The sequence below is a fragment of the Pelmatolapia mariae genome, linkage group LG5 (assembly GCF_036321145.2).
Source record: "Pelmatolapia mariae isolate MD_Pm_ZW linkage group LG5, Pm_UMD_F_2, whole genome shotgun sequence".
Lineage (NCBI taxonomy): Eukaryota > Metazoa > Chordata > Actinopteri > Cichliformes > Cichlidae > Pelmatolapia > Pelmatolapia mariae.
Window position 1 is genome coordinate 12,069,667 of NC_086231.1, and position 26,007 is coordinate 12,095,673.

At 36.9% G+C, this 26,007-nt stretch overlaps 1 protein-coding gene across 4 annotated transcripts in view; it reads left to right on the top strand.

The window, feature by feature from the left end:
* Positions 1–5,415: 5,415 nt before the first annotated feature.
* Positions 5,416–26,007, top strand: part of chd6 (chromodomain helicase DNA binding protein 6) — a 102,045-nt gene continuing 81,453 nt past the window's right edge. For 2 of the 4 annotated variants that reach the window (XM_063473695.1, XM_063473698.1), the window contains exon 1: positions 7,045–7,183. The gene's annotated coding sequence lies outside the window, so the exon portion shown is untranslated. Of the gene's footprint in view, positions 6,363–6,650; positions 6,749–7,044; positions 7,184–26,007 lie in introns of those variants that run through there. The other 2 variants (XM_063473696.1, XM_063473697.1) reach the window with 2 other exon arrangements.

Here is a 26,007-nt window from a genome sequence, read left to right on the forward strand (position 1 = left end):
CAAAAAGCATTTGGTTCGATTTATTGCCACTCCTAACAGTCCCGTAGACCTATGTACTGTGCACAGTTTCAGACTAATAGCTCAGAGTATGATTTCACCTATTGATTGTACCAATACAACACTTACTGGATGTAGGTTCTTCTTACTTACTGTTTTTATATGTAGCATAGTCATTCACTGTGAGGGGGCTGCAATGAAAGCTTGCAATGTGGACTTCTTTACTGTATTACTGAAAAAATAAATCTATTACTGTGGCTTTTTTAAACCTAGTCTGTGTGTTGTCCTTCTTACACCCAAGGTTTCAAATATAGGTTATATTGCATAGGTTGTAATGCCTTAATGTGCACCATAAATCTAGTGTTTGCTGAGTGCCTGGTGCAACACAAAACAGGCCAGCACGTCTGCTTTTGAAAGAATGAGGTTGTTAGAATAACCCTAGTATATTACTAACATCCTAAATACTGACATGTTTTCTATGCTTTAATTTAAAGTCTAAATATTAACTGTTTAAAATGTTCATGTCAAAATCTAATTTTGTGTAGCTTAATTAAAAGTTAACATGCTACAACTCGAACAACCTCATCTATGGAAAGCCTATTTACACCAAAATTCTTAATGAAGTGGAGATAATGGAGCTAAATCACTCAAATAAATGTTTACTTCTGCTTCAAATCAAAAAGCCCTACTTTTATTTCAGTACCGGTGCTACAGTAAATATAGTGCTAGGACATTTATTGAATAGTATACGTTTGTAGTTCTGAGACATGATTAGTTTAACATACGCTATGATGACAAAGGTATTGGATCACACACCTCTGAATCTGTGAATTGAAGTATTTTTGTCACAAAATCAAGGACCAAGCCAAGCAGTCTGCTCTGCTATTAACACCAGCACTAAAACTGTGCGCTGGTAGCTTCATGACATGGGGATCCACAGTCGAGAGGGTCCTGTAGGTTTAATATGTAGGTTCACCCAGTACTGTACCCTATTTAACCCATCTCAGAACTACAACAGTGAAAACACGATTGTTTGCACCAGGATAAAATTTTATCAGTGGCAACCATTTCCAGATTTTAGTATTTTTTAGCAGTGTAGTATCTCATAATTATGATAGATGTAAAGAAAACCCTTCCAAGACTACCATAATGTGGTAGTTCAACTGTTGCCAGGCTGCTGCTGTTGTTAGCTTGATATTTAAAATCGTGCATGCCATAAAGTGGCTTTGGTATGTGATGCCACACATACTAGCCTACTTATTAAGATATTCCACTGTAACTCTACACCTGTCAAGAAAATTATTAAAATAAAATCAGCTGCCTATTCTTCTGATCCCTGCTATCAAAAATAGAGCGGCAATTGTATACCTTTTTGTCAGTGAGCATTACATCTTTGGACTACACCTCCATAGGGCCCCAGTAGTTTTGCACTTGTGAGTGCCCACTATGAAACAGGAAGTTGTGAGAGTAGGAGTTCTCCCTATTTAGAAAATATTTTGCTCAGACCTGAACCGCAGCCTACACAAAACGTGTATGTGTCTATCTGATGTGGCTGATGAGTTTAGACTTCTGTTTAGACTCTGTTTACATGAGAAACCATACTGATTTTAGGTAATGACAAAGCATTTCCCTTTGACACCCTTTGTGTTGGATTTTTTACTACTTCTAGATAAGGACCTAGAAATAGTAAAACTAAACCATTTTTCTCACTTCTTGTACATTTTCTTCCCTTTTCGGTGGTTTTTTCTTTACTCGGCGCTGCTTATTATTTGTCAGCTTGTTCAGCATAATACAAGCTACAATCTTTAGTGTAATCAACCTCAAAGAACACCAGCTGTGCACCTGAGGTTAAGCACGAGGATAAAATACACAAGACGTTTTTAATGCTGTGTATTGAAGACAGCCTCAAGGTTTAAAAGGTCACATGTTTGTTTCCTGTCCCTGCGGTTTGTCATGTAAACAATTCTGCTAATAGTGCACCAAGCTCCAACTTGCCTCACCTTGAATATCAGCTGTTTTAATACATGTAAAAAAAGTACACTAACCTATGATATTTTAGAACCTAACAACCTTAGGTAAAGTAAGTTAATGAACTGGGTTGTGTTGTGTGAAATGATTGTGTGTTTAGAATCTATATGTTTTTCAAGAAAGCAGGTCATAAATATTTGAACAAGACATTGCAAGTGTTTCTACTTGTGGATGCTTTGAGCACCACAGGACAAGTGCAATTTAATTCCATTATATTCAAGAGACAGCAGATAATACTACAGAGGACAAAAGAAAAATAGATACATTTGTCTGCAGGCAAAAAGTACCAAAACCTTGAATTTAAAGACTAACATGACAAATTCTTAATCCATGACTTAATTAAAATCAAATTTTGGCTGGGCTACAATATACTTATTTTTTGGGGTCTTTTTCAGGATTTACCCAATAATCAACTTAAAGCACCAGGTATGACTCATATACATGCACACCATCTGTATATATGGAGGTAAAATATAAGGTACAGCAAAGATAAATGTTATGTGAAGATTTTCTGTGCACTTAAATATTAACACAATATATACATGCCTCATAAAACATGACCTCTTTCACATTGTCGTGGTTGACTATTAAATAGCTGCCATTCCTTCTGTTGATTGGGCATTGACTCCCACGACTCATCATCGAGTAACGCCACTGACTCGCCATGCAGTTTTTGGATACATTTTAGGATCAATTCAGATCGCTTGGAACTCCGGCTGAGTAGGTACTAAACAAGTATCTGGTACCAGGTACTACCACCTAATAGAGAACCTAAAAAAAATGAGTGAAATGGAGCTGAGCCATGTAGGCATGCATGGAAAAGTGATATTAGTCATCTGACATCTGAAACAGAATGCGCAACTTTATAAAAGTGAAAAACAAGTTAATCCTTGTGTTGCACCAGTTATTTTTTTCATGATGGTGTGACACTGTGCTCTGCCACTGAGCTCTACAGCCTGTATAAAGTGGGTAAAATAAGCTGTAAACAAACATCAATGCACAAACAAATTCACAAGCATATTCACATCCAACAAGCAATTTGGGCACTTTCTTTTCAACTAACTTGCATTCAGTCCAAAGGGGGGAAAAAAAATCAGTGTTTCAATAACAGAAGAAATTACAGTGTGTTTACCTTCTTGTCTCACTGGCTCCTCATTAAATTAAACAGACCTCTACTTGAACAAGCTGATCACTTTAGCAATTTAGTAATGTGTTTATGTAATTATATAGCCTTTAATACATTTGAATTTAACAAGAAATGCTAATTTTTTAGAAATATCAGTTTAATTAGTATCAATCATATGTTTAATTTTCTATATTAAAAGTCTACATTTCTTTTATACATCCAGTCAATCACTAAGTTATTGCCACAACAATTTTTAATTATGTTGCCCATTTCTTGTCAAACTCTTTGTTACATTTTCCTACACTTTTGTAAAAATGTTTGCTTGACTCTTAAATATAAATTTAAAGTATGAATGTAATGTTAAGGTTAAGGTAATGCTTGTATGCTGGGATTATCATCACATGTACTATAAAGAAAAGGATTATCAACAACAAACAAAATGCTACAAAACATTATTATTTCCACAACTGAGACTGTTTTTTGTTTTTTGTTTTTTGTTTGTTTTGCTTTAAATAAACAGTTTCTGTTATAGTTGGTCTTTTTAGTGTGATAAGAAAAAAAAGTAAGGGGAAAATAAGTATTTAAAAAACTGCAACAAACTGAAAATGTGCCAGAGATGAAAGGGGAAAAAAGTTGAGTCCGGCTGTGTTGTGATGTAAAATCCCTCAGAGGGGTGTATTTCAATAACATTTCAACTGTTTCCCCTACTATTTATCTCTGTTCTTCCAATGCAACAGACAGTACATGTGAGCTTGCTTGGCTGTAGCAAACAATTCATTTTATGAGGCGAAATTATATTAAAAGCTGCTTTGTGGATGATGTGATGATGTCTAATTTAGTAGCAGATACCAGTGATGCAGAAAAATGTCTCCATTCATTTTAATGATGTAAACACTGCTCACCACTGTGAGATTTTTCTTCCAGGAGTGTCTCCAAGGAGTGTACCTGCAACAGTGTTAACCTCACTTACTGTACAGAGGTTGTAAAGTATGTAACAGACAAAATACTTTAAGCTGTTATCTCAGTAACATCAGGCATTTAACTCAGACAAAACAGCACTTTGTTTTTGGCATGTCAAAGGTGCTGCAGACAAGATGATTTTGCATCTCAGCACCTTCACATTTAAAGAAGAAAAAAAGCGTTTGAAAATTTTAAATCTCAGCACTCAGAAATTCTGTGATGCTCATGAAGCATTATCATTATCATTATAGGCTGTCTGCTACACTGTAGTTAAAAAAACATTAATTGCGTTCAAGAACTTGTCATTTCAACTCAAGCAGATTTGTCTCGCAAAGGCAGAATAACACAGGTCTGGTTTCTCACTGAAAATATCATCGAGAACAATGGTGAATTAGTGTTTGTTAATAAAAGTAAGAATATTTGACTTTTTAACCAAACTATATTTAACTTTTGGCAAAGTAAGCTCCCGGCTCAGGGTGTTTCAGAAGCTTTCACCCATGTCTTCATCATCAAATTCAAGTTTTTAGACTTGTCTCCTCACACGCAATGTTACAATCTCGTCAGTGAAGTTAAAGGTTTTGAACTCAATACATCTGCATGTTCATTCATAGCAACCTTGACTGACATTAAGTTTGAAGTTTTAAAAAGCACATTTATATAAATTATAATTCAAAGGAATGTCTTACAGAATGTCTGACTGCACTGCAAAGTATTCAGTGTATGATTACAGCATTACTGAACCATTGTTTTGTCATATATAGACATGGAGACACAGTGGTGTGGTATAATGAAGGAAAAATCCAGAGTGTTTCAATGCAGAATGTATGCACTTACATTTAACCAATACTCAAATCTTCTACTGCCCAACTGTGAATGTGTGTAATTTATACACCCACCATCCACCCCACCCATCTCCAGCTCCATTTCATCAAAAAAAGATAAAAAGAAAAGATAAAATAACGGGTGCTCTTGAATATAAACTATTAATCGATTATGTGTGCACCTAAAAATAAATGGTAAAGCAATTATTTTTAAATTAATTTTAATAAGTCAAGTTTGAACAACAGAGTTCAGAGGAAAGTTCAGGATTATAGCACAACTATAGATGGCAGTAATTTGACAAGAAATATGTTGATATGTGTAAATGTAACTTTGATACCATATGTGATTTTAAATGTTCAAAATTAGGTTTGATACATACGGTTTCATTATTAAAAGGAAGGAAAAAACATAAACACATTTGTCTAGATAATTGTTTTATTGTTTGTTTAAAAGTAAGTTTAAAATGTGTTTGAGGTAAACTGTTAATATGTACAAATAGTTCATTCCCCAACACCTCTGCTTGAAATACTAATATAAATGTAGATGCTATAGTGCACCTGTAACAATAATGGACTCAAACATACTTACACACAGTAACTATAACAGAATCAGCACAGGGAATCTTTTTTTTTTTGCTTTTAAGCCACCTAAGATGAGTAAAGATGTTTAAATAAATGGTCAGTGATAATCAATTACGAAGATTGCGTAGTATGGTTGAAAGTTAAAGAAAAAAAGAGTTTAAGATGGGGTCATAGTATTTTGAACAAAGTCAAACTTTAAGTCCCAAATGTCAACATGTGACTATAAATTTGTGTTGTCTCTTTGAAGTCAGAAGTTCCTGACACACACATACAAAATTAGCGTTTTCACAGCTACAAGAGAATGAATAGGCTCTGAATAAAAGTTTATTGTGTATCATAAAAAGCGTGTTTAGCTGGAGAATAATGGAAGAAGGTAACGGGCTGGTGATGCTAAAAGTCAGCGCACTCCAGGTGAAGCTGGAAACAAAGAGAGGTTCCAGTCTTCTCAAAAGACACACTCGGATCAGCCTTCTAGCGAAACAGATCCCTAAAAAGGCAAAAGTTAACATCTGATACATCCTGCATCTCACAAAAAGCAATTTAAGTCCAGCAACGAAGCTCAACATCCGGGAAACGCAACCCGATCTGCAAAAGACGTGGAATGTCTTATTTCTTTTCTTCCGCCCTTCAAACCCGGTAATGATGGAGGAGTAAAAAGCGACATGATTGGTGGATGCAGCCAGCAGAGGAGAAATGTAAACCCCTTCGTTTTGTTGCATCGGGGGGGTTGAAAACTGAACGCTCCCCTCTTGTTTTTTTCATTCCTTCAATGACAGCAGCAGGAGGCAGCCGGTCGGTGCGGTGGGAAGCTTCTCCCGGTACGAGAAGGATTTCCCGGCAAATCTGCGGTAAGGACAACAACACAACACCACCACCACCTAAAAAAAGCAAGAGGCAGTGGGCATGAGGCTCACATCTATGCGAATCAGCAGGAAGGGAGGAAAATACACACAATACACAATGGTGTTGCCTGGGGCTGCCGCGATAGCTCTCAGACAAACCCGGGAGAGAGTGGCTCGTTTTTGCTTGCTTGACAGCTGCGGGGCCAATGGAAATATGCATGGAGCCAGCTGCGCTAGGCTGCAGCCAATGGAAAAATGTGAAACGCTGAGCTGCTACTGGATCAAAGTGGTAAGGTTAGGCTGGCTGCAGCAGCCACACCGCCGCCGCTGCTGCTAAACTTCCACCAAATAAAATGCTGTTTGTGTTTTGGCTGCTGCAGTGGCCATTTTAGGTAAGAAGCGCCCTTTGACTTAGGATGCGGCTTGTCTTTGTGAACGTGCGTGCGCGTGCGCGTGGCTGTGTCTAGACTGGCAGTGCAGAACTCCAGCATCCAGACTGAATGAACTCCGCGGAGCTGGTAGCTTTATGTGGATTAAATAGATATTGCGTGGAGTTCCTCTATTCTCCCTCCCTCCTCCTCCCTCTTCCCTTCTCTCCTCCCTCCTCTCCTCCTCTCTTCCCTTCCCTTCCCCTCCCCTCCTCTCCCCTCCTCATCTCTCTCTCCCTCTCTCTCTCTCCCCTCCCTCCTCTGCCTGCTAATTTTTTATGCATTTTTCTAAACTGTCATGGCGATTTTGTGTCCTTGGAAATAAAAAGCGCCAGTGTTTTTCGGGCTAACCGGGGGGATGTCTCGCCGGTGAGAGCGTGTGTCCGGTGTCCGGAGCAGGTGAGCAGCCCGCTGGGGAGGTTTTTTCGGTGGAGAGATGTCCCCGAGAAGGAGTTTTAGAGGCTCTCCACACGTGTAAGGAGAGGGCTGTTATAATGTATTTACAACAGCGATGCAGTGACATTACAGAGCTAGCGGAGAAAGCTAGCGCGGTAGCTACGGGGGCTAACATGAAATGGGACACAGTGTATCCTTTTCTCTGTCGGTGTGTCCGGTGTGTGTTTTGTGCTTTTCGCCCCAAGTCGGCTTTTTACTCGCCGGGAACTTATTTTTTTTCCTCCTAGCTAGCCCTCCCAACTTGTGGCAATCCAGTGGCTTGCAACATTCATGCTAGCTGTGCGCTAGCCTATGCGTCTGCTAGCATTCATTACAGCCAAAACCTCAAAGGGCTTTGATAAAAGCTAGTTTGTTAGCCTCATAGCCCCTTATGAAACATTTGTAGCTATAACAGCCAGGTGTGTATTCGGGGACATAATGAGTCATGCAAGCACACTGAGTCATTAAGTGAAAGTGTTGTCCCTAAATCCCTACATTTTCACCTGGCCAGGTGCACAGACAAAGGGTACTAAAAGATAATCCCTATTACAATGACTTGGAGATTAATAGTGTTACAAAGAATGTTTATGTGTAGGATAAGTGGAAACTCTTAAATTGTTTTTACCCAATCTGTTCTGACTTTACTGTCCAGTCTGGAAGACCAAGGTTGTGAATGTGGCTTGTGGTGTAGAGTGCTTTGAGTGGTCAGTAAGACTAGAAAAGACTTCTATAAATGCAAGTCCAGCATATGTACAGGATGTTTTCCCTTACCAGTTAGTATGGTGTAAGGCTGGAAGTAGTCCTTTGTATTTGACATAAATAACTGCTCCTATCTGTTGCTAGGAATGCATTTAGTTTAATTCAGTCAGTTTGTGAGAGCTGAAAAGTTGCTTTTTCAATTCTCAGGATTTTCTTTGGTGGTTTGCAGTATGACTCTCTTTGGTCACCAGGAGGCATGGTGACCCAGTATTTGCATGTTGGCCTTATTTTGGTGTGCTACAGCCAAAAGATAAAGGATGCATGTCTTTTGACTGTGGGAGGAAAAATACATGTAGGCTATTTGAAAACTCTGGCCTGAATGCGCCTGTCTGCCTACTTGTACACCTATCGTGGACAAGTAGACAGGCTTTTTAATTTTGACTTGCAGAACTGCCGCGTTTCTTTAACTCCATCATTGAGAAAGCAGAGGGAATAAAAAAAACTTTTCTTTTCTCTTTTCCCCTTTTCTCAGTTGTTGAGACAGCTGACAGTTCAAGCAGTGTACATTTGTGTACACTGTAGTACACATAGCTCAACTTAATTACATAAATTTATATAAATAGTTAAGAATCTTCTGTGCTATTATTCTCATACCGATGCCGGATGTTGACTCCATGGGAATTTTTACAGCTGCTGACATCAGTTGGCACCGAGGTCAGAATAACTGAAAGTTGAATAGTAGTATTGAACATCTTTCCTTCCTGTTAGATCACACCATTACCTTGCTTATGGTTATTTTTAGATTTATTTATTTGTGACCAAAAATTGACAGTCTTTAAACAGATATTGCTTTGTCATAGAAAAAAAAAATATTAACTTAAAAAAATGTTAGTTGAGGCAACAGGCAGACAGTTCTCACAAGGAAAGCTCTAAAAGAGCCACCTGTTGTAGAGAACTGCATGCTCAGTGTTTGAACATATTCTACAAGAGCTTTTTCTCCATCTAAACCAAATAAAAGTGTGTTCATCTACTTCAGTGATCAGAAAAACCTGAACCATTGTATTATTTAATAATAAATCCAGATACGTACTGATAATCTGTGACCTTTCTATTCCCTCTCCACTTTATTAGGCACACCTACACAGTTTAATGTAATACTGTGCCACACATTCTGTATTCTGAAGATTTTAATGTTCATTTTTTTGTTCACATTCAGAGTGGTGTCAGTTCAACTATAAATCAACTGTTTAGTAGTGATTTTACATTGGATTGCGTTCCAACCTATTGTTTTTAATCTGTTTGACAAATGACACAAACACAGCTCAGTGTAACAAGACTAAGAGGTCTCAGAGTTCCCTGCCAAATAAAGCTCCAGAAATTGACAGTTTCTTGAAATAATATCTCTGTGACGGTATCAGTTAAAACTTTTGTCTTTATAACATGTAAATAAAAGAGAGATTGCAATGATTTGTAAATTATTTAATATGTGTTTGTGTGAAAATAAACCAAAGGCAGATGATCAAATACTGAAACTGTACATTCTTATTTGTAATAAATTTGATGCAAATAAGACATTTAATAAAATGTTGGAACAGGGAAAACTATAGATTTTGGGGGGGGGGGGGCATTTAAAAAAAAAAATCTATTTTACATATTATCAGAAAATTCTGAGAAATTTCTGTACACAGGGTCTAATACGGAAAACCAGTATTGAATGCTTGTGATCTACTGGCCCTTGGGCAGCGCAGCATTAAAAACGGAAACTAGTGCATGTGCTCAGGAACATCTCCGACAACCACAGGATTTTTGCTCAACGTACAAATGCAAGTTTCAACTGTAACATGCAGGAAAATGTATACATAAACAAGATCCAGGACCCCTGTCGCCATCTTTGGGCTCAGTTGGGATGGACTTAAGTAAAGTGGAAACTGGCCTGCTCTCTAACCAGTTAAAATTGCTAATCCTTTTTTGGAAATCATGGAAACGGAATCCTTCATTAGCCTGGACCTGTAGTTAAAGGGAAGAAAAAAAAACCAGGCGTGCCACAGCAGACTGCCAGCAGCCCAGAGGTGTATGTTTTTTCTTTTTTTTTTCTTTTTTGCATTAACTGGCTTGACAAAAACTAAGACTCCAGGCAGAGATAACCAGTATCGCAACAATGGTTATCGCTCTTCTCTGTTAAGCCACGCTTTCTGCTTCAGGATCTCCGCACGTTCACATTAAAAAGGGGCATTTCATGCTCTTCCGCACACAAATGATCCCTATGAGTGTCGCCTACTCCAATCAGATGTGATCAGTTGATGATGATAAAATGGTGAATCTAAAAAGTCTAAATCTGTAAACGATAAAGAACACAGTGAACATAACAATAGAATGCAAAACTGTTACAGTTAATAGTACAATTACATTAAGGCTGCTGAAAATCATTAACCTTGGAATATAACATTCAGTACGCTCTTTGTTTATTTCTAACATAAAAGCTGTACTTTAGATATCTGAAACTGTAAACTGGATTCATTTAAAGTTTAATAATTATTATTATTAATATGCTGACTATTAGCTGATTAAAGTAAAATTAATTTTATTGATACAATATGCATTCTTACCGTGTGTTCTTTGTTTTGTAGCTCCAATTCTAGCAATATAAAAGTGGCTTGGCAGCAGGTTAGAATCAAATATAAAAATATGTATACATTTTCCATATCACCAAATACATGCACATTCCAAATGACAATATGATAAACAGTTTGAGCTGCTCTAACTTTACAGCTTGGCTTTTTTGTGATTTTAGTAAGTTACAGCTTAAAAAGCTTGGAAAGAAAAGCATCTGGACTTCTTTAGATGCTTTTTCCCCAAGCTCCGTAGACTACGATGACCACAGACATGCAGCTTAAGAACTTCCACATATAAAATGTATTTGCCCTGCAAACAAGCTGGATTGCACTTAAAACATGCTATACATAAAAGAATCAGTAAAAATGTGGTGCATCTAGTCAATTATTAAACTGAAACTCTGGATATAACCTGCGCCGGTTATTTGTTCAGCATAAGTTACCATGGTGATATAGCAAGGTTAAACGAGAGTCTCCTTTGTGACACACAAAAGTCAGACTTTAAGTTTGTCATTGCTATCCATTAATCTCGTTTCATAGTACGCTCCTCAGATCTGGCTCACAATAAAAACAGTTAGATTTTTATGAAATGAAAAATATGACAATGATGGCACAAACTGTTTATCTGCTGAAATCCTGTATCAATCAAGAATGAAATACTCACTTTTAAAACTATATCATTTTCCAAAGGGAATATGGTTAACAGAGGTGCTGTAACACAGTAGCAAAAAACATTCGCTTCTTCTAACTTTTCTGAAGTGTTGCTGACCTCAAATTCAAAATTAGGATGCATTTTCAAAAATGTTTCTCAGTTAGAACATTTGATATGATGTCTTTGAGCTGTTATCTATTAAATATCGGGTTTAAATAATTTATAAATCATTGTATTATGTTCTTTATTTATATTTATTTAAACTTATTTAAACTTTAAATTTATTTATTTTAACAGTACACATTTATTTATTTAAACAGTACTGTTTAACCTGTTTAACTTTTATTTAAACAGTATCAAGTTCTGTGAAATGGTGATTATAAGAGCTTTGGTACTGGAATAAACTTAGAGTTGGTGCAGATACAGTCATTGGTTAAGTCATTAGGCACAAACTCCACCTTGGAACTAATATTGTGGCATTACTACAGTGAAATTAAAACATGTAGTGTCAGAAAAAAAATATTTTGTGTTACTGATCTCACCAACACAACTCTCTGTCTAACATATAATTTAATACAATTTATGCAGTTTCTTAATAATTATATTTTGGTAGCAGGTTTTGTGTTCAAGCTCAGCCTGAACAGTAAACAACTAATTATAATATTTTTTTAAAGGTGGTTTGACTTATAAAGGAAAAAAAACATACAATTTCAAATGCCCTTCCGTCATACTGTATAGGTGTCTGTCGATGTTAGTCAAACTCCAGCTGTAGAAAGCAACTTTCTTCCCTTTCTTTGTATGAAGAGTTACGTTAACGCCAACCCTGGCCTTGGGTATTCATCCTGTGTGCTGTTAAACCATAGATGGTATAAAAGATGGAAATTGCTTTTTAAACCCTGAAGCAAAGACACGTGTCTAAAACTCCATTCCTCGAGGGCCGGTGTCCTGAAACTTTTACATGTGTCCCTACTGCAACACATCTGAATAAAATTCAGCCGTTTGATTCATGTTAAAGCAGCTCATAAGTGAATGACCATTGGTGCAATACAAGTACTTTTAGAAGTACATTTTTCCCAACACATTTACTTACATTTATTTCAATTTACTTGAGTAGGTAGGGTAAGGGGTTGCCACCTCAGCATGCAGTCAAGTTCTATAGAGTTCTGCTTTGACGTACTAATTTTATTCAGGTGTGTTGCAGTAGGGACATAACGTTACAAGCTAACGTCATGCCAGCTAACATTAGAAACTAGGGTCCTAAAATTTTTAAACTACTTTCCCTCTGATCAACAGTTTGATTACATTCTCACATAACAAGAGTTTATTTGCTAAGTGCGAGTCTCCCCACTTTAGATCTACTTCAAAAAAAATTTCAGTAACAGACGTGAATAGCAGCGAACTGGAGCTTACAGCAGCACTTAGTGATGAAAATACAGATATCCTCAACCATTTACCAACATGTCAGTGTGTCAATATCAAAATGTAATAAGAATCAGGAAAATACCTGAGCAGTGACTGTGGCCCACTTGATCCAGTGATTACAGTTCCAGGCAAAGTCCAGTGACTTGGGTTTGTTACCCATCTTGCCACAAAATACTGATAAGCATTCAAACTTTTGTAGGCCTTCATATCTCATCCAATATAATGTGTGTTATTGTTAATAACATAATGATATAAATCTTGTGGTGTGAAGTCAGGAATAATGCCAGGGTTACATTCCACAACATCAGTAAACTCAGTCGGGGGGTATAAGTTAACATCCATCTTCGGCACTCCCTCATCAAGTTTCTCCACATAACGATTTAGAAGCTTGTCATGAAAGTGTTTTACTTCCTTTGAGAGAATATATACATTTGTTTGTTTACTCACAGCTGACATAGTTTATCTCATCTACATAATGTTTAGTAGGTTTCTCACTATTTTTCAGGATTATTGCACGTCGAAAATGGTTGACAAGTTAAGGTCACGTGGTAAGCGGTCACATGTCTGCAAAACATTGATAGAGGTCTATTGGAAATTGGCTTTCTGTCCTGAACACTGTGAGCAAGTTCATGGTCTCAGTCACTCATTTTGGGTCCTGTTGAATTTTAAAAAGTCAGTGTTATAAATCTGTGTTTCAGAAAGGAGTATTATCTGGGGTATGTTCATTGGCTAAAAACTTGTGATTGACAAGCGGTTTGACATTCGGAAGCGCCGCCGTCTTCTCACATCTAGTTTTATAAAGTGCCGACATGGACATGGTAAAAATGTTCATCGCTCATTGTTTTCTTTAGTCAAAATGGGTGGCGTCAAAGTAACAAAGTCCATCTTTCTACTGTTTTTGCTTTAAATATACATATAATGTAATTACTTTTGTACTTAAACATCAAGTATAACAAACGACTTCTTCCTTACAATTGAAATTGCAGTTCATAGAAAGAAAATTTGGAAGGTCACCTTAATGTCCGGGTATGTAAACCTTATACAATGCAAGATTCATGTGAAACCTACAATCTCTCTTACTATAAATGATCTTGTTTAATAAACATATACATATAATGCTGGTTTAACAAAAATGTAACCAACATTAAGTACTTTAATGTACATGCTCTGTTTAGGAGATTCATTGTCAATTCTCTATACTTAAAAATAACTTTAAATAACTTTAATTTTGGCAAACAGTACATTTTGCGATATTGTCATGAACACATTTGTCATTAAACTTAAAAAAACAAACAAAAAAAACAAAACATGCACTGACCTCTTTCTTGACAGGAACATTGTGGCTGCCACACATATAGTTTTCATTATTTTTCTATCAGCATTACAGTTCACAATGTGCAGCTGAATTTTGAGCAACTTGTAACATTTTTTTACTTCTTTTGCTGAAGATGATCACATGAAAGTAATCCAGTTGTGCTGGAACAAAGGCATTGGAAACTTTAATTGTGAAATTTGAAACTCTTTTTCCAGCTGGCAGTCCTATGTCCATGTTACTCTACAGACTGTTATCTGTGATCCACTGTTTTGCCCAGTGGTTTTGCTGCATTCTGCATTTTGCACATTGTTGTTATGGTGGAATCGTATACCAGTAATCCATGCAAAAAGGCTTTTAGTGTATTATTATTTAGTGTTTATTTGTAACTTTTTCACATGAAAAATGTTAATGTGTAATATGAATTTCAGGTGCAAGGTCTACCATGGAATTTGGTAAGAGAGGAAAGTATCAGTGAAAGAAAATGACTCTTAATCTTTGGAGGAAATCAGCTTTTCAGAAGAACTTTTGGTTGATCATTTGCATGTACTACGTTGGCACGTAAAAGGAAAAATGCAAGGATGTCAAGTAATTTAAAACATTTCGATTGTAATACACGTTACATGGTTCTGTGTGTTGTATCTAATCTCCTTAAAGAAGTGTTCCACACCATTGAGGTATATGGTGCCGTCAGATATCTTTGTTGCACTCTGAGATGTTTACAGTAAACCTGTATTGATGGTTTACTACTCAGTTGAACCGTTTAAATTAAACCAACCATAAAATTGATCAGCTGTCCACAGTTTGTAGTCACTGCTTTAGTCATAACATGTTCCTTATTAAACTCTTATTAAAGAGTTTTAAAGCTTGTGATTATAAATATTATGTTATTATAGTTATGAAGAAGTTAGCTGAACATAATAAAGAAATCTATCTCCTGGTGTACTTATTTATTGTTGTTTAAGGGGCAGTTTATGTGCTAGTGTTTCAGTTTATCACTTCTGTGGATGGAGACAGAAGAAATTAGATTTAAACTGATCAACTGATTGTACGATATGCATCTCAGTTAGTGTGAGTCAGCACCTCAGAGGAAATGCAACACTGTCTTCTCTCGATTATCCCACTTTGCATTTTGCATTTGGGTGAGAAGGCAGCTATGCATTCACATAAGAGTTTGGTGTATTATTAAAATTATGGTGATGGTAATCATTGTGAAATCTGTTCAGCTGTTAAAGCGTCCATATGAGAAATTCCAATGTATTGGTAGTGGAAGTTGGATTTTGATTTATTTAGGTCATTATGTCTCATCATAACTGAATTAACAAGAGCATATATTTAAATTGTCAAGTATATTATGATTTTTCTCCTAACGATTTTTAAAAAAATGTTTGTTAAACTAGCATCAGTTAGCATCAGTTTTTATGTCGACATATGTGAGCTGATATGAAAACTTTCATTAAAAGACAATGTAGAAAAAGACGATTGAGGAATTTCAGAGTACACATCACAGGGTATAAACAGGGATAAATAATACCAATAAAAATAGAGGAATAGACATTGATTATATGCCTGTAATACAATACTCAGGTCTTCAGTGTAAAATGCTGTAAGTTAGTAAGCGGTTGTATGGTCATGTCGTTCACTGGGTGGAGAAGGTAGGCGGGATTCACTTGTGACCTTAAATATAGCACACAATGGTGCGCTCTGATGTGTGGCTCATGTCGGTGCCACAACACTATAGCAGATTAGGTAGGCTGGATACTTGGCACAAGGAAAGATGAAAACCGTGTCATCAGCATCAGCAGCAGGGTTTGAGATTTAGAGGTGATAAGTAATTAACCGAGAAAGATGAATCTAAACAGGGCTCCCTCTGACACCATTGTCCGCTGCTTTGTTTGTTCCCTCGTGGAAGCGTCGAACAGCTGAAGCAGGGATGGAGTGAGGAGGAGCTGTGTTCCATTTTTAAGGCGCGCTCCGCTCTTTGTGCAAGCTAGCTAGCACGCACACACACACACACACGCACACACACACACACACACGTTTGGGAAAACGGGGCTGAAATTTGGTTCTGATTTAGCACAGCCGGCTGCTCCTCTTCATCCCTCTAGCGAGTTGTCTCCTGATGATTCTCAGACTCAGCAACAGTATGGCTCTTCTGCTCTTTTGTGCAAGGGCAAGTGACTGAGTGAAGGGAATAAGGTCACTGAAAAGAGAACGGGTCTCTCCACTGAGATGGCCTGGTAGGATTTCTGTCTGTTGCTTCAGAATAAGTCTGCCCTAACACCCACTTTTTAAGGTTGTAAAATGAAAATCCTAGAGGCGTTTCATTATAGAGATAATTTCACAGGTAAAACTGATACTGGAAAAAGAGTAGTTACTGAGTGGGAGGAGGAAAAAAATCTATTGTCTTTTATTGATTAATTTCTCAGTTAATGTTTGGCTTGGAAAATTGATTAAATTTGACTTACAATTTCTAAAAGCTAAAGGAGATGTTTTTACAGTGGCATGAAATGTAAACTTTTTTTTGTCATATTTGGTTAAAAATGACTTAAAAATAAAGTCATTACATTAGAGTTTGGACAAAAATTTTTATATATAATTTTTAATATATAATTTATGTATTTTAATATTTGCATTTTCATAGAGAACACAGGCGCACACACATACAGACAGCCATTGGACTTATACACCCATACACAGACACACTCACATTCACCCTGCATCAATACTGAATAGAAACACATTGAGACAATCGCTCATGTCCACGCTACACTCACATGGAACCTAGATTTCCAATTTTTTTTTTAATTATTTTATGTTTCCTATAAATGAACTGAGTCTTCAGTCTTGGCCTTAACAGTGTAAGTTAGTCTCCCCAGAAGAGTAGCAATGGGACTATTATTAGGGACTACTATTCAAACATAGTCCTGTGATCTAGATATTCAAGGAACAGAGTTTGGCAACGTTTAAATGTCTAGTTGACTTGTTGAGCACATCCCTAATTATTAAGTCTAGTGTTAAGTTGACTATATCAGTGAAAGTCTGGTTGAAATGGGTGAAACCAATATCTGAATATTAATAAGAGATGTCTCAAGCCAGTTCAAAGGATTTGTGTCAGGTATATTGATTCAGGCGTCCTGTAATTGGCTGATAATAGAATCAAAATCGGATCCTCAAATGCGTGTGGCTGATGTCAGTCTATGAATCTTCCTGCACCTACTTTTAAAACAGCTAGGTTGTGCGCTGAATTAATTTTACTGTGTAAAAAGTGAAAATGTATTTTCATATTGTCAGATATTGGATATCCTGTGCATCTGTTGACCGATAACATTCTGGCTTTGGTTAACTTGGTGTAACTTCATGACAGGCCAAAATAAAACTTGCTTGTTGTTGAGTTGTTGCATGCTGTCTTATGCTAAAGACCATGGAATCGGCTCACAGATGGTCTTAGTCTGCCCTGCATCAAACTCAAAGGAAATCAAAATGACTTGTGAGAAAATAGACATAAAACAACATCATGCTAAGTAATCTCGAGGCAAAATGCTGCAGTAAGTCCGTACCAGGTCTTTCTCCTGTCTTTTATTTAGTCGACCCCTCAGTAGGTCTAAGAACAGAAACTTCTTGTAATATAAAAGTTGCGTCACCTAATTTATCTCATTAGCCTACTGTTGACTTTAGCCATTTTACATATATAAAAAAGAAAAATTATAAAGAATAAAAAAAAAAAAAACCGCCAGGTCAATGTTATAACTTTTTTCTTTTTAGCATTCATCTTGTAAGGCCATTGGGTAATATTTTCATTGAAACCTTTTTAAACATGCTTTGATTTAGTGTCCAGTGTGTGACCCTTTACTTTCTTTATCTGAATCAGTATGACTCAGATAAACATGAAAAAAATGTTGGCAGTCTGGTTTCTGGTGTTTATTCATCATTATTTAGTAATGCTCCTGCACAATCGTTAATTGAACGTGTCTGTGATCCCTGCAACCCTTATGTCTTCTTCTATTAAATGTGAGTCTATTGTCTTACTGGTCTTCAAACTTGACTTTGAATGTTTTGATCAAAAATACAGTGTGACACATTTAAAGGCTGTAACGATTATGCCATTGTGTCTATTACGTGGATAATTAACGTATAAATAAATTATGTCTCTATATAATACACACTTGATACAGATCATAACATTTGAAAGTTTAAAAGCAAAGCCCTATCAGTATGCACAAACTATAATATACTTCCTAAGTTACTGCCAGCTCTAAAAAGGAAAAAACTGTTGACACACAAGCCTGGACTATTAAATTCCTAGGGTGTTTCAACTTGTTCTGATTGTATATTTTTAGTCAACAGACCTTATATAGTAAGTGGCATATTATGACGATATTGTAACAATACAGCTCTGTCTGGGTCGAGACATTTTTGCATGCAAGTGTTTTCTGTGTTTTTTACATTTCAAATGCAGTCTTTGTTGTTCACATACCCTGTGGTGTGCTTGTGAGTGTGTGCACGCATGTGCGCTTGTTTGTGTTTGCATATGAGTTCTGTCACATAAGGCTGCAAAATGAGTGAGCAGTAGAGGGTTGTTTGATATTTGGAAACGGCATGCTCTTGCATCAATATTCATGGGTGACAGGTGTGCAGGGATAAAGGAATGTACCACAGAAGTTTTAAAAAAGGAAAAGCCTCCACAAGATGTCTTTTTGACTTCCATTTAGACTTGTTTCATTTTTATTTCTTTTTTGGGCAGCCTTTCAACTATAACAAGAAATTTACACCTCCTTTACATTGCTGTTTCCCGTTTTCATGCACTTTTCTGTCATCTATGATTATCTAAGTACGCACATACATCTCTGCATTCATTTCTTAGTTATTTGTAATGTTGAGGAAGTTGTTTCTGTTCTGTCACATGCACTAAGATCTGGATATGTACAATGGCTGCATAGCTTAACTTTAAATGTATTGAATCTGTCAGAAGGTAAAACGCTTTCGTTAAATTGGATGTCGCGCCAGTGCATCTATCATGACATCATCTTTGTCTTTTTACTGAAGTTGTGATTTTTACTCCATGGAGTGACAGTGTTATAAAACTGACTCTCATCAAAATGAAGTGTTACTGGAGAGGTTTAACTCACTAAAGGATTTGCAATCTTGAAATGGTTGAAACGTCATCAATGATTCAGTATTTGCATTTTCTCCACATATAAGCACACTAACAATTCTGAGATCAAATATGATTCACAGGTCTCATTTCCAAGTGGTTAACTTGTTCATAATCCTTATTTTCAAATGCTTTGGAAAAAGCAATGACATTAAACTACATGTGGTTTTTAAAATAATACTTTAGTTAATAAAAAAATAGTTTGCTTTATGCTATGCTTTAGGCCCAATGCTGCAACCTTCTAGAGTCTAATTTCCCTTCATAAAATCGGGGACTACAATGCCCAGCAGACACATTTGCATATGGTTCATATCAGCACTTAAAGGTGTTAGATGCATATTAATTTACCATTTTGATAGTTGAAGGTATTTGTCCATTGGTGAGACAAATGGGTATACATTCTACATCCCCCCCTTTTTTTAAGTCATAATCATTAGCACTAATATCATGGAACTAGGATGACCTGGGGACCTCTGGTAAGTTGTAATAATTGCAGAGGTCATTTGTCTTTTGCAACTCTGCCATGTCTGCAGTTTACAAAGTAAAAATTCTACAGCAAATTACCCACCACACTCCACAAAAAACAGAGATCCCAGGATAAGTCCTGTGCAAATCAGTATTTCAATGGCCTTTTTGGCCTTTTAAATTGTTTTGTTTTTTTTTTAACCTTTTTTCTTTCTTTTCTTCTAAAGAGTTGTGGAGACTGTGTAGGCAATTATAAAATTAGGAGCATTACACAGCACAGTGCACAGAAGGAGCATGTTGAAATCTATCAGGAATAACATGAATTACAACATTCGTTAGGGAACAATTTGAAATGTTTCAACAGGATCCACAGTTATTATGTGTCAGCCTAAATATGTCAGTAAATTTGAGGAAAAAATGAAAGAAAAAAAGAAAACTAGTCAGTGATAAATCTAAAAAACACAACAGCTTACACTAGTGCTGGGCGATATGACGATATATATCGTGTGGACGATAGAAAAGTTTCTATCGTGCCATTTGTCTTCTATCGTTTCTATCGTTTCTAACCCTAATTTAATAAATTATTACATAAAATATATCATTAACCCTTTACAACCGGTCGGAGCAGGCACACTCCGTTTTGCCTAACTATTTTTAAATCCCTGTAGAACTGGAACCACGTAAGGTAGCGCAATAATTGTTTTTGCATATGAAACCGAGTTGTACTTACATCTTATTCTATTAGCTTGCCCTAGGTCACGATTTCCTTCCACATATAGCTTTGCAAAAATTGCATAAAAAGCGCTTCCAGCAACAAAAACATAATATTCCAGACTTGCAGCAACAAAAACATAATATTCCAGAAACACGCTTTGCCGATCCGATCAGCTGTTCATAACACTTCCTACGTTGGAATATAAGTCAGCGTGAACTATCGCACGTCCGCCATTACATGGCCGAAACCGGAAGTGACGTCATTTTCGCGGAAAATTTAGTTTTTTAGCTTCAAAGCCTATTTTGGTGTTTTTAAAAGTCATGTTTGACTTTATGCTTTTCTGTATCCTTTGTGGGATGCTTAGAAGTCAAATTACACTGTTGGAAATAATTTATTTTGATGCACATGCTGTTTTTTTTGCAAATTTGCATTATAATATTTATTTTCATTTTTCCTGTAGTATATTAAAATTAGTGTATCTCAAACATAAAACTATGAAGACACTCAAAATAAATTTCTTGTGGTTGGAAACTATTTTGTGCAACTTTTTTGTATTTACAGTTTTGAGGGATAAGCCTCTTAAATTTCTCTAACTAGAAATATATCTAAAAAACAAAACAAAAACGATTTTCAATTTTTTTGTAGTTTATTGCACTTTTTTTTGCAATTTATGTAGTTTCTACGGACTCAATGCATACATAATATTAAAATTTGGGCTATAACGGTTGTATTGATGTATAGCAACTTGAAATGCTCCCACAAATGGCACTACAGCATGTAAAATGTAAACATAAGCTCTGGCGGACTTGGTTCTATGGTAGGTCTTAAAGGGTTAAATAGCCTGTGGCAAATATATTAGTGTTGTCTTCTCACTATACATACTCTGAACTTTATGCTAGAGAAAATAAAGTATAAAAAAATGATATTTTTCGCAAAGAAACTCTGTCTTGTGGTTTTGCGACATGGTGCTGCTTTACGTGCACCCAGATTTGCGACATGCTTTACGGTAACTCAAAAGAAAGACTGCACCCTCTCCACTCGCTGTTTACAGACTGCATACTTTCCAGATGACCACAGGTCAGGTGGTATATCGTGATATATATCGTTATCGTGATATAAAAGAATTCATATCGTGATAAATATTTTTTCCATATCGCCCAGCACTAGCTTACACACTGAGTGGCTTCAGCTTTTGTGTATTAAATTTAAGAAAAACCCTGACTTTGCATCAAGTCAAGATTAAACTAGATTTAGGCCAACATACTTGCAGTTTTATCAGTATAATGAAGTACTTGTATTTACAGAAAGGATTTTTCGCACCAAAAATAACTGAGTCCCGTGTGGCAGAGACGTGTGCTGTCGACACACTTAAGTCATATCTATACTATGGACTGTGTGCAGGAGATAATGTAATCTCACCTGTATCATCGAGCTGCTAAAGTGGAGGAAAATTCAACTCTTGACATTGGTCTTTTAAGTTAACTGCTAATATACAATGAATTTGAGTGCTAGTTTATATTTTTATTATTTTACCTAAACTGCTTATATATGCAAATATTGTCATTTATAGCAATGAGAGAGGAAGTCATGAGGTATGCTGTATTTTCCTGTTTTCATACTGCTTCACTTTCCCTCTGTGTTCACTCAGCCCATGCCCCCTTGTGACCCGTCTTCCCAGGTGACAGACATAACGCATCACACAAGCCCTACATTTCAGGTTTCACTGTCTGCTTACTCCACTGTTAGTGTCTCAGGCAAGTGCTTTGGGGCACTCTAAGGATTATTAGGATGTTTGAGTCACGTTTATTGATGTGTTTCTTCTGTATTTCAGTCCATCAGCATTGGTGGTAATGTGACAGCTGTAGACTTGCTGTATTTTTTATTTTTGTTATCAGCTGACAAAAAAGTAATTGGTTGTCCTTTTTCAAGCAAAAATGGTTATAATAAATTAGAAACCTTGAGGTTTCAGGCCTATGTTGTCAAACATATCCAGATATTTGGATCCTTGGATGTCCAGTCTTCTAGGTGTGCGATGGGCATTTTAAAACACCATAGATATCTTTATTAATAGCTACATGTAGCATATCTGTAAGGGGCATCCAAAACTAATCTTTCTTTTACTTTGCATTATATGCTGTACTGATCTTTATGACAGGTGCACTGCAAAAATTAAGTGCTTCAATAATCACAGACTGTCTTCTTCACTTGCAATTAAACCATCTAATTAGCAGAAAATATGGTGTGTTGTTTTAAGGATTATGAAAGTGGAGAGTTCAGACTCCCCACTTTTAAAACAGTGGGGAGTCTGAACTTCTTCTGCAGATACTGCAGTTATCCTTAATGGTACAGTGAGGCAGGTGGTGGGAGTACCTGACTGTTTCTGCTGCTGCAGAGTAGTGCACCACAGATGCCATTTTATCATCAGAGTGTTAAGCAGCAAAAGGTGGATTTTGCTGAATGTCATGTACACTGTGTTCAAAATATGAGGAGCACCTGCTCGTTCTGAAAAGCACAGTGAAGCTGGTTACAGGCAATTGATATCACCTGTACTAAATCTGCTTTTTTCTTTCCAGCAAAAGGCAATAGGATGTTAAAAGAATGAAATCATAATTGAGTAGCTGGGAAAAAGGCATTTACTGCACTGATTATCTTTTAAGTTAGTCCAAACGTCTATTGGCATCTTCAGTCTTTAACTGACTTTTTTTTTCCCCGTTAATCTGGTCCGTTGCCAGAAAAGAAATCTAGGAACAAACATCTTACCTGGATTAAAATGCTATTAATTTAAAATCAGCAATATTCCTCATAACTCAGCTGTTGTAAATCACTACATCAGTTGTTTGTTTTCTGTCCTTCTTGGCCATCATTCTTTCTTTTCTTTAAAAAACAAAACAAACTGATTCAGGTATGTGGAGAAAATGTGTTTGGGAGATATCGTAGAGAAATCGGCATACTCTTCTATTCCACTGAAAGACTTGAATGGAAGGAACTAGGGCTGCACGATTAATCGTTAGAAAATCGCGATCTCGATTCATACTTATGTGCGATCTCATTTCCAAATGACAACGATTTCAAAAGAAAAAAAAAAAAGACGACGACGATTGTACCGCATTTTGATCCGGGACGTAATCTGCATGAAAACAAGCGCTCCCTCTTCCTGCTCAACAAATGACAAGGGCGGAGCCTTATACCACGTGATACAGAAGCTGTGCCGTGATGCTCAAATTGGCAGGGAAAAAACAACGGAGAACACGTCAGGGATGACGAGAAAGTGACAGGAGAAAATTCGTCCCGGTCAACCACCCAAACATCAATAACGGGAACCTTATACAGCGCTTCCCTGTACACGTCGAACTCCCGCAGGCACAAAGAAATTACGGAGGCTATTACTTATCACCTGACCAAAGATATATCAACACTGTGCAAAACGAGGGATTTAGGAAAATGATCAACACCCTAGACAAACGCTACACAGTGCCGTCCCGCAACTATTTTTCTATTGTTGCACTACCTGCTCTGTACACGCAGTGTCGAGCAACGGTGGAGACGGAATTTCAAGCAGTACAACATTTTGTGGCAACCACAAAATGTGAGGCATTTATTGTTTTTATGTTTATTTATTGTTTTTATGTTCAGTTTCAACTGTTACAAAGTTGATGTGCAGTTAATAAGTGCAATAAATATTTATATTGGAAAAGAAAATCGTGAGAGAATCGTGATCTCAATTCTAAGCAAAAAAATCGTGATTCTCATTTTATGCAAAATCGTGCAGCCCTAGAAGGAACTGCATACTGTAACATAAGGCACAAGGTAATCTTTTTCTTTTCTTTCAATCATTTCTATTGCACTGGTGCTGTGTACACCTTTTTTGAGTTGGACACCCAAGTGCACTGTGCTCCTGTTTAGTTTTATGGATATGTTGATGTAGAGGACTGGCAGTTTCCATTTAAACCAGGTTTTGCTATTGTGTTTGCATATCGCAAAAAATGCCATGGATAGCTTTGCACTGTTTTAAACTCATAAATATGCACTGAGCAATCCTTTGACGTGTGTTTATATTTATCATTGTTGTGCTCAGAGGTGAATGAACTGAGGAGAATTCTTATGTTATCTATAAATGAAATGAAGTTACATTAAGGCCATGCCTCACATTTTTTCACAACAAGGAACTGGGGATCCAGTGCAGATTTCTGTTGTTCCCTAATTTGAAAGCACCAGATCTATGTCTTTTGTAGCAGCTGACCAAAACAGAATTAAGATTTGTTCACATGAAATGTGGATTTTCATCTGTCAAAATTCTTCTTCTTCTTCTTCTTCTTCTTCTTCTTCCTCTTCCTCCTCCTCTTCCTATTATTATTGTTACTATTACTATTAGGGGCATGACTGCTTTGATTGATAGGTGTCCATACACAGGTACCTGGGGCCTGTGTCTGTTAGGCCTCATTTCACTACTTTGAATCATTAAACTGGATCCCTTTACAGTTTGTGCTGTTGAAGCCTTTTGGGACTTTTTTGAGTCCCAAAATTATCTATTTTAAAACTATGGCTTTCAGCAGGGTGCAGACCATCCAGGTTGTATTAGTCTATGAGTGCTTGGAAAAATATCAATGTAACTTGGAGAGTAAATCTCAACAGAGTGTGAAAAAAAACAAAACAAAACATGTATCCCACAATAATTTGAGTCCAATTCTGCCTGATCAGCTGGCTCATTTTTTTCATATTTATTTCATTTTTTTTCTGCTAAATTAGCATAGTGGTGAAGCCTTAAGTCATATTCAATCTCTAGTATAACTGTAACACTAAACCTTTTAGTTTATTGGGTAATTCTGTTCACTATGTTTTGTAATAACTTAACATATTTGGCTTTAAGGTAGTAAGGTAAGAGCTTGTCTGACCGATTTGTCATACAAACGGGGACATCCAGTTGACTAATTATAATTTAGTGATTTCACTGTAGGCTGTATAATGTAGTTGTGGATTTGTATTGGAAGACTGACAGATTCATAGTTGCCCCACAACTGAAATATAAAAAGTGGGGTGTGCGTAATTATTCAGCCCCCTTTGGTCTGAGTGCAGTCAGTTGCCCATAGACATTGCCTGATGAGTGCTAATGACTAAATAGAGTGCACCTGTGTGTAATCTAATGTCAGTACAAATACAGCTGCTCTGTGACGGCCTTAGAGGTTGTCTAAGAGAATATTGGGAGCAACAACACCATGAAGTCCAAAGAACACACCAGACAGGTCAGGGATAAAGTTATTGAGAAATTTAAAGCAGGCTTAGGCTACAAAAGGCACTGTTCAAGCGATCATTCAGAAATGGAAGGAGTATGGCACAACTGTAAACCTACCAAGACAAGGCCGTCCACCTAAACTCACAGGCCGAACAAGGAGAGCGCTGATCAGAAATGCAGCCAAGAGGCCCATGGTGACTCTGGACGAGCTGCAGAGATCTACAGCTCAGGTGGGGGAATCTGTCCATAGGAAAACTATTAGTCGTGCACTGCACAAAGTTGGCCTTTATGGAAGAGTGGCAAGAAGAAAGCCATTGTTAACAGAAAACCATAAGAAGTCCCGTTTGCAGTTTGCCACAAGCCATGTGGGGGACACAGCAAACATGTGGAAGAAGGTGCTCTGGTCAGATGAGACCAAAATGGAACTTTTTGGCCAAAATGCAAAACACTATGTGTGGTGGAAAACTAACACTGCACATCACCCTGAACACACCATCCCCACTATCAAATATGGTGTTGGCAGCAT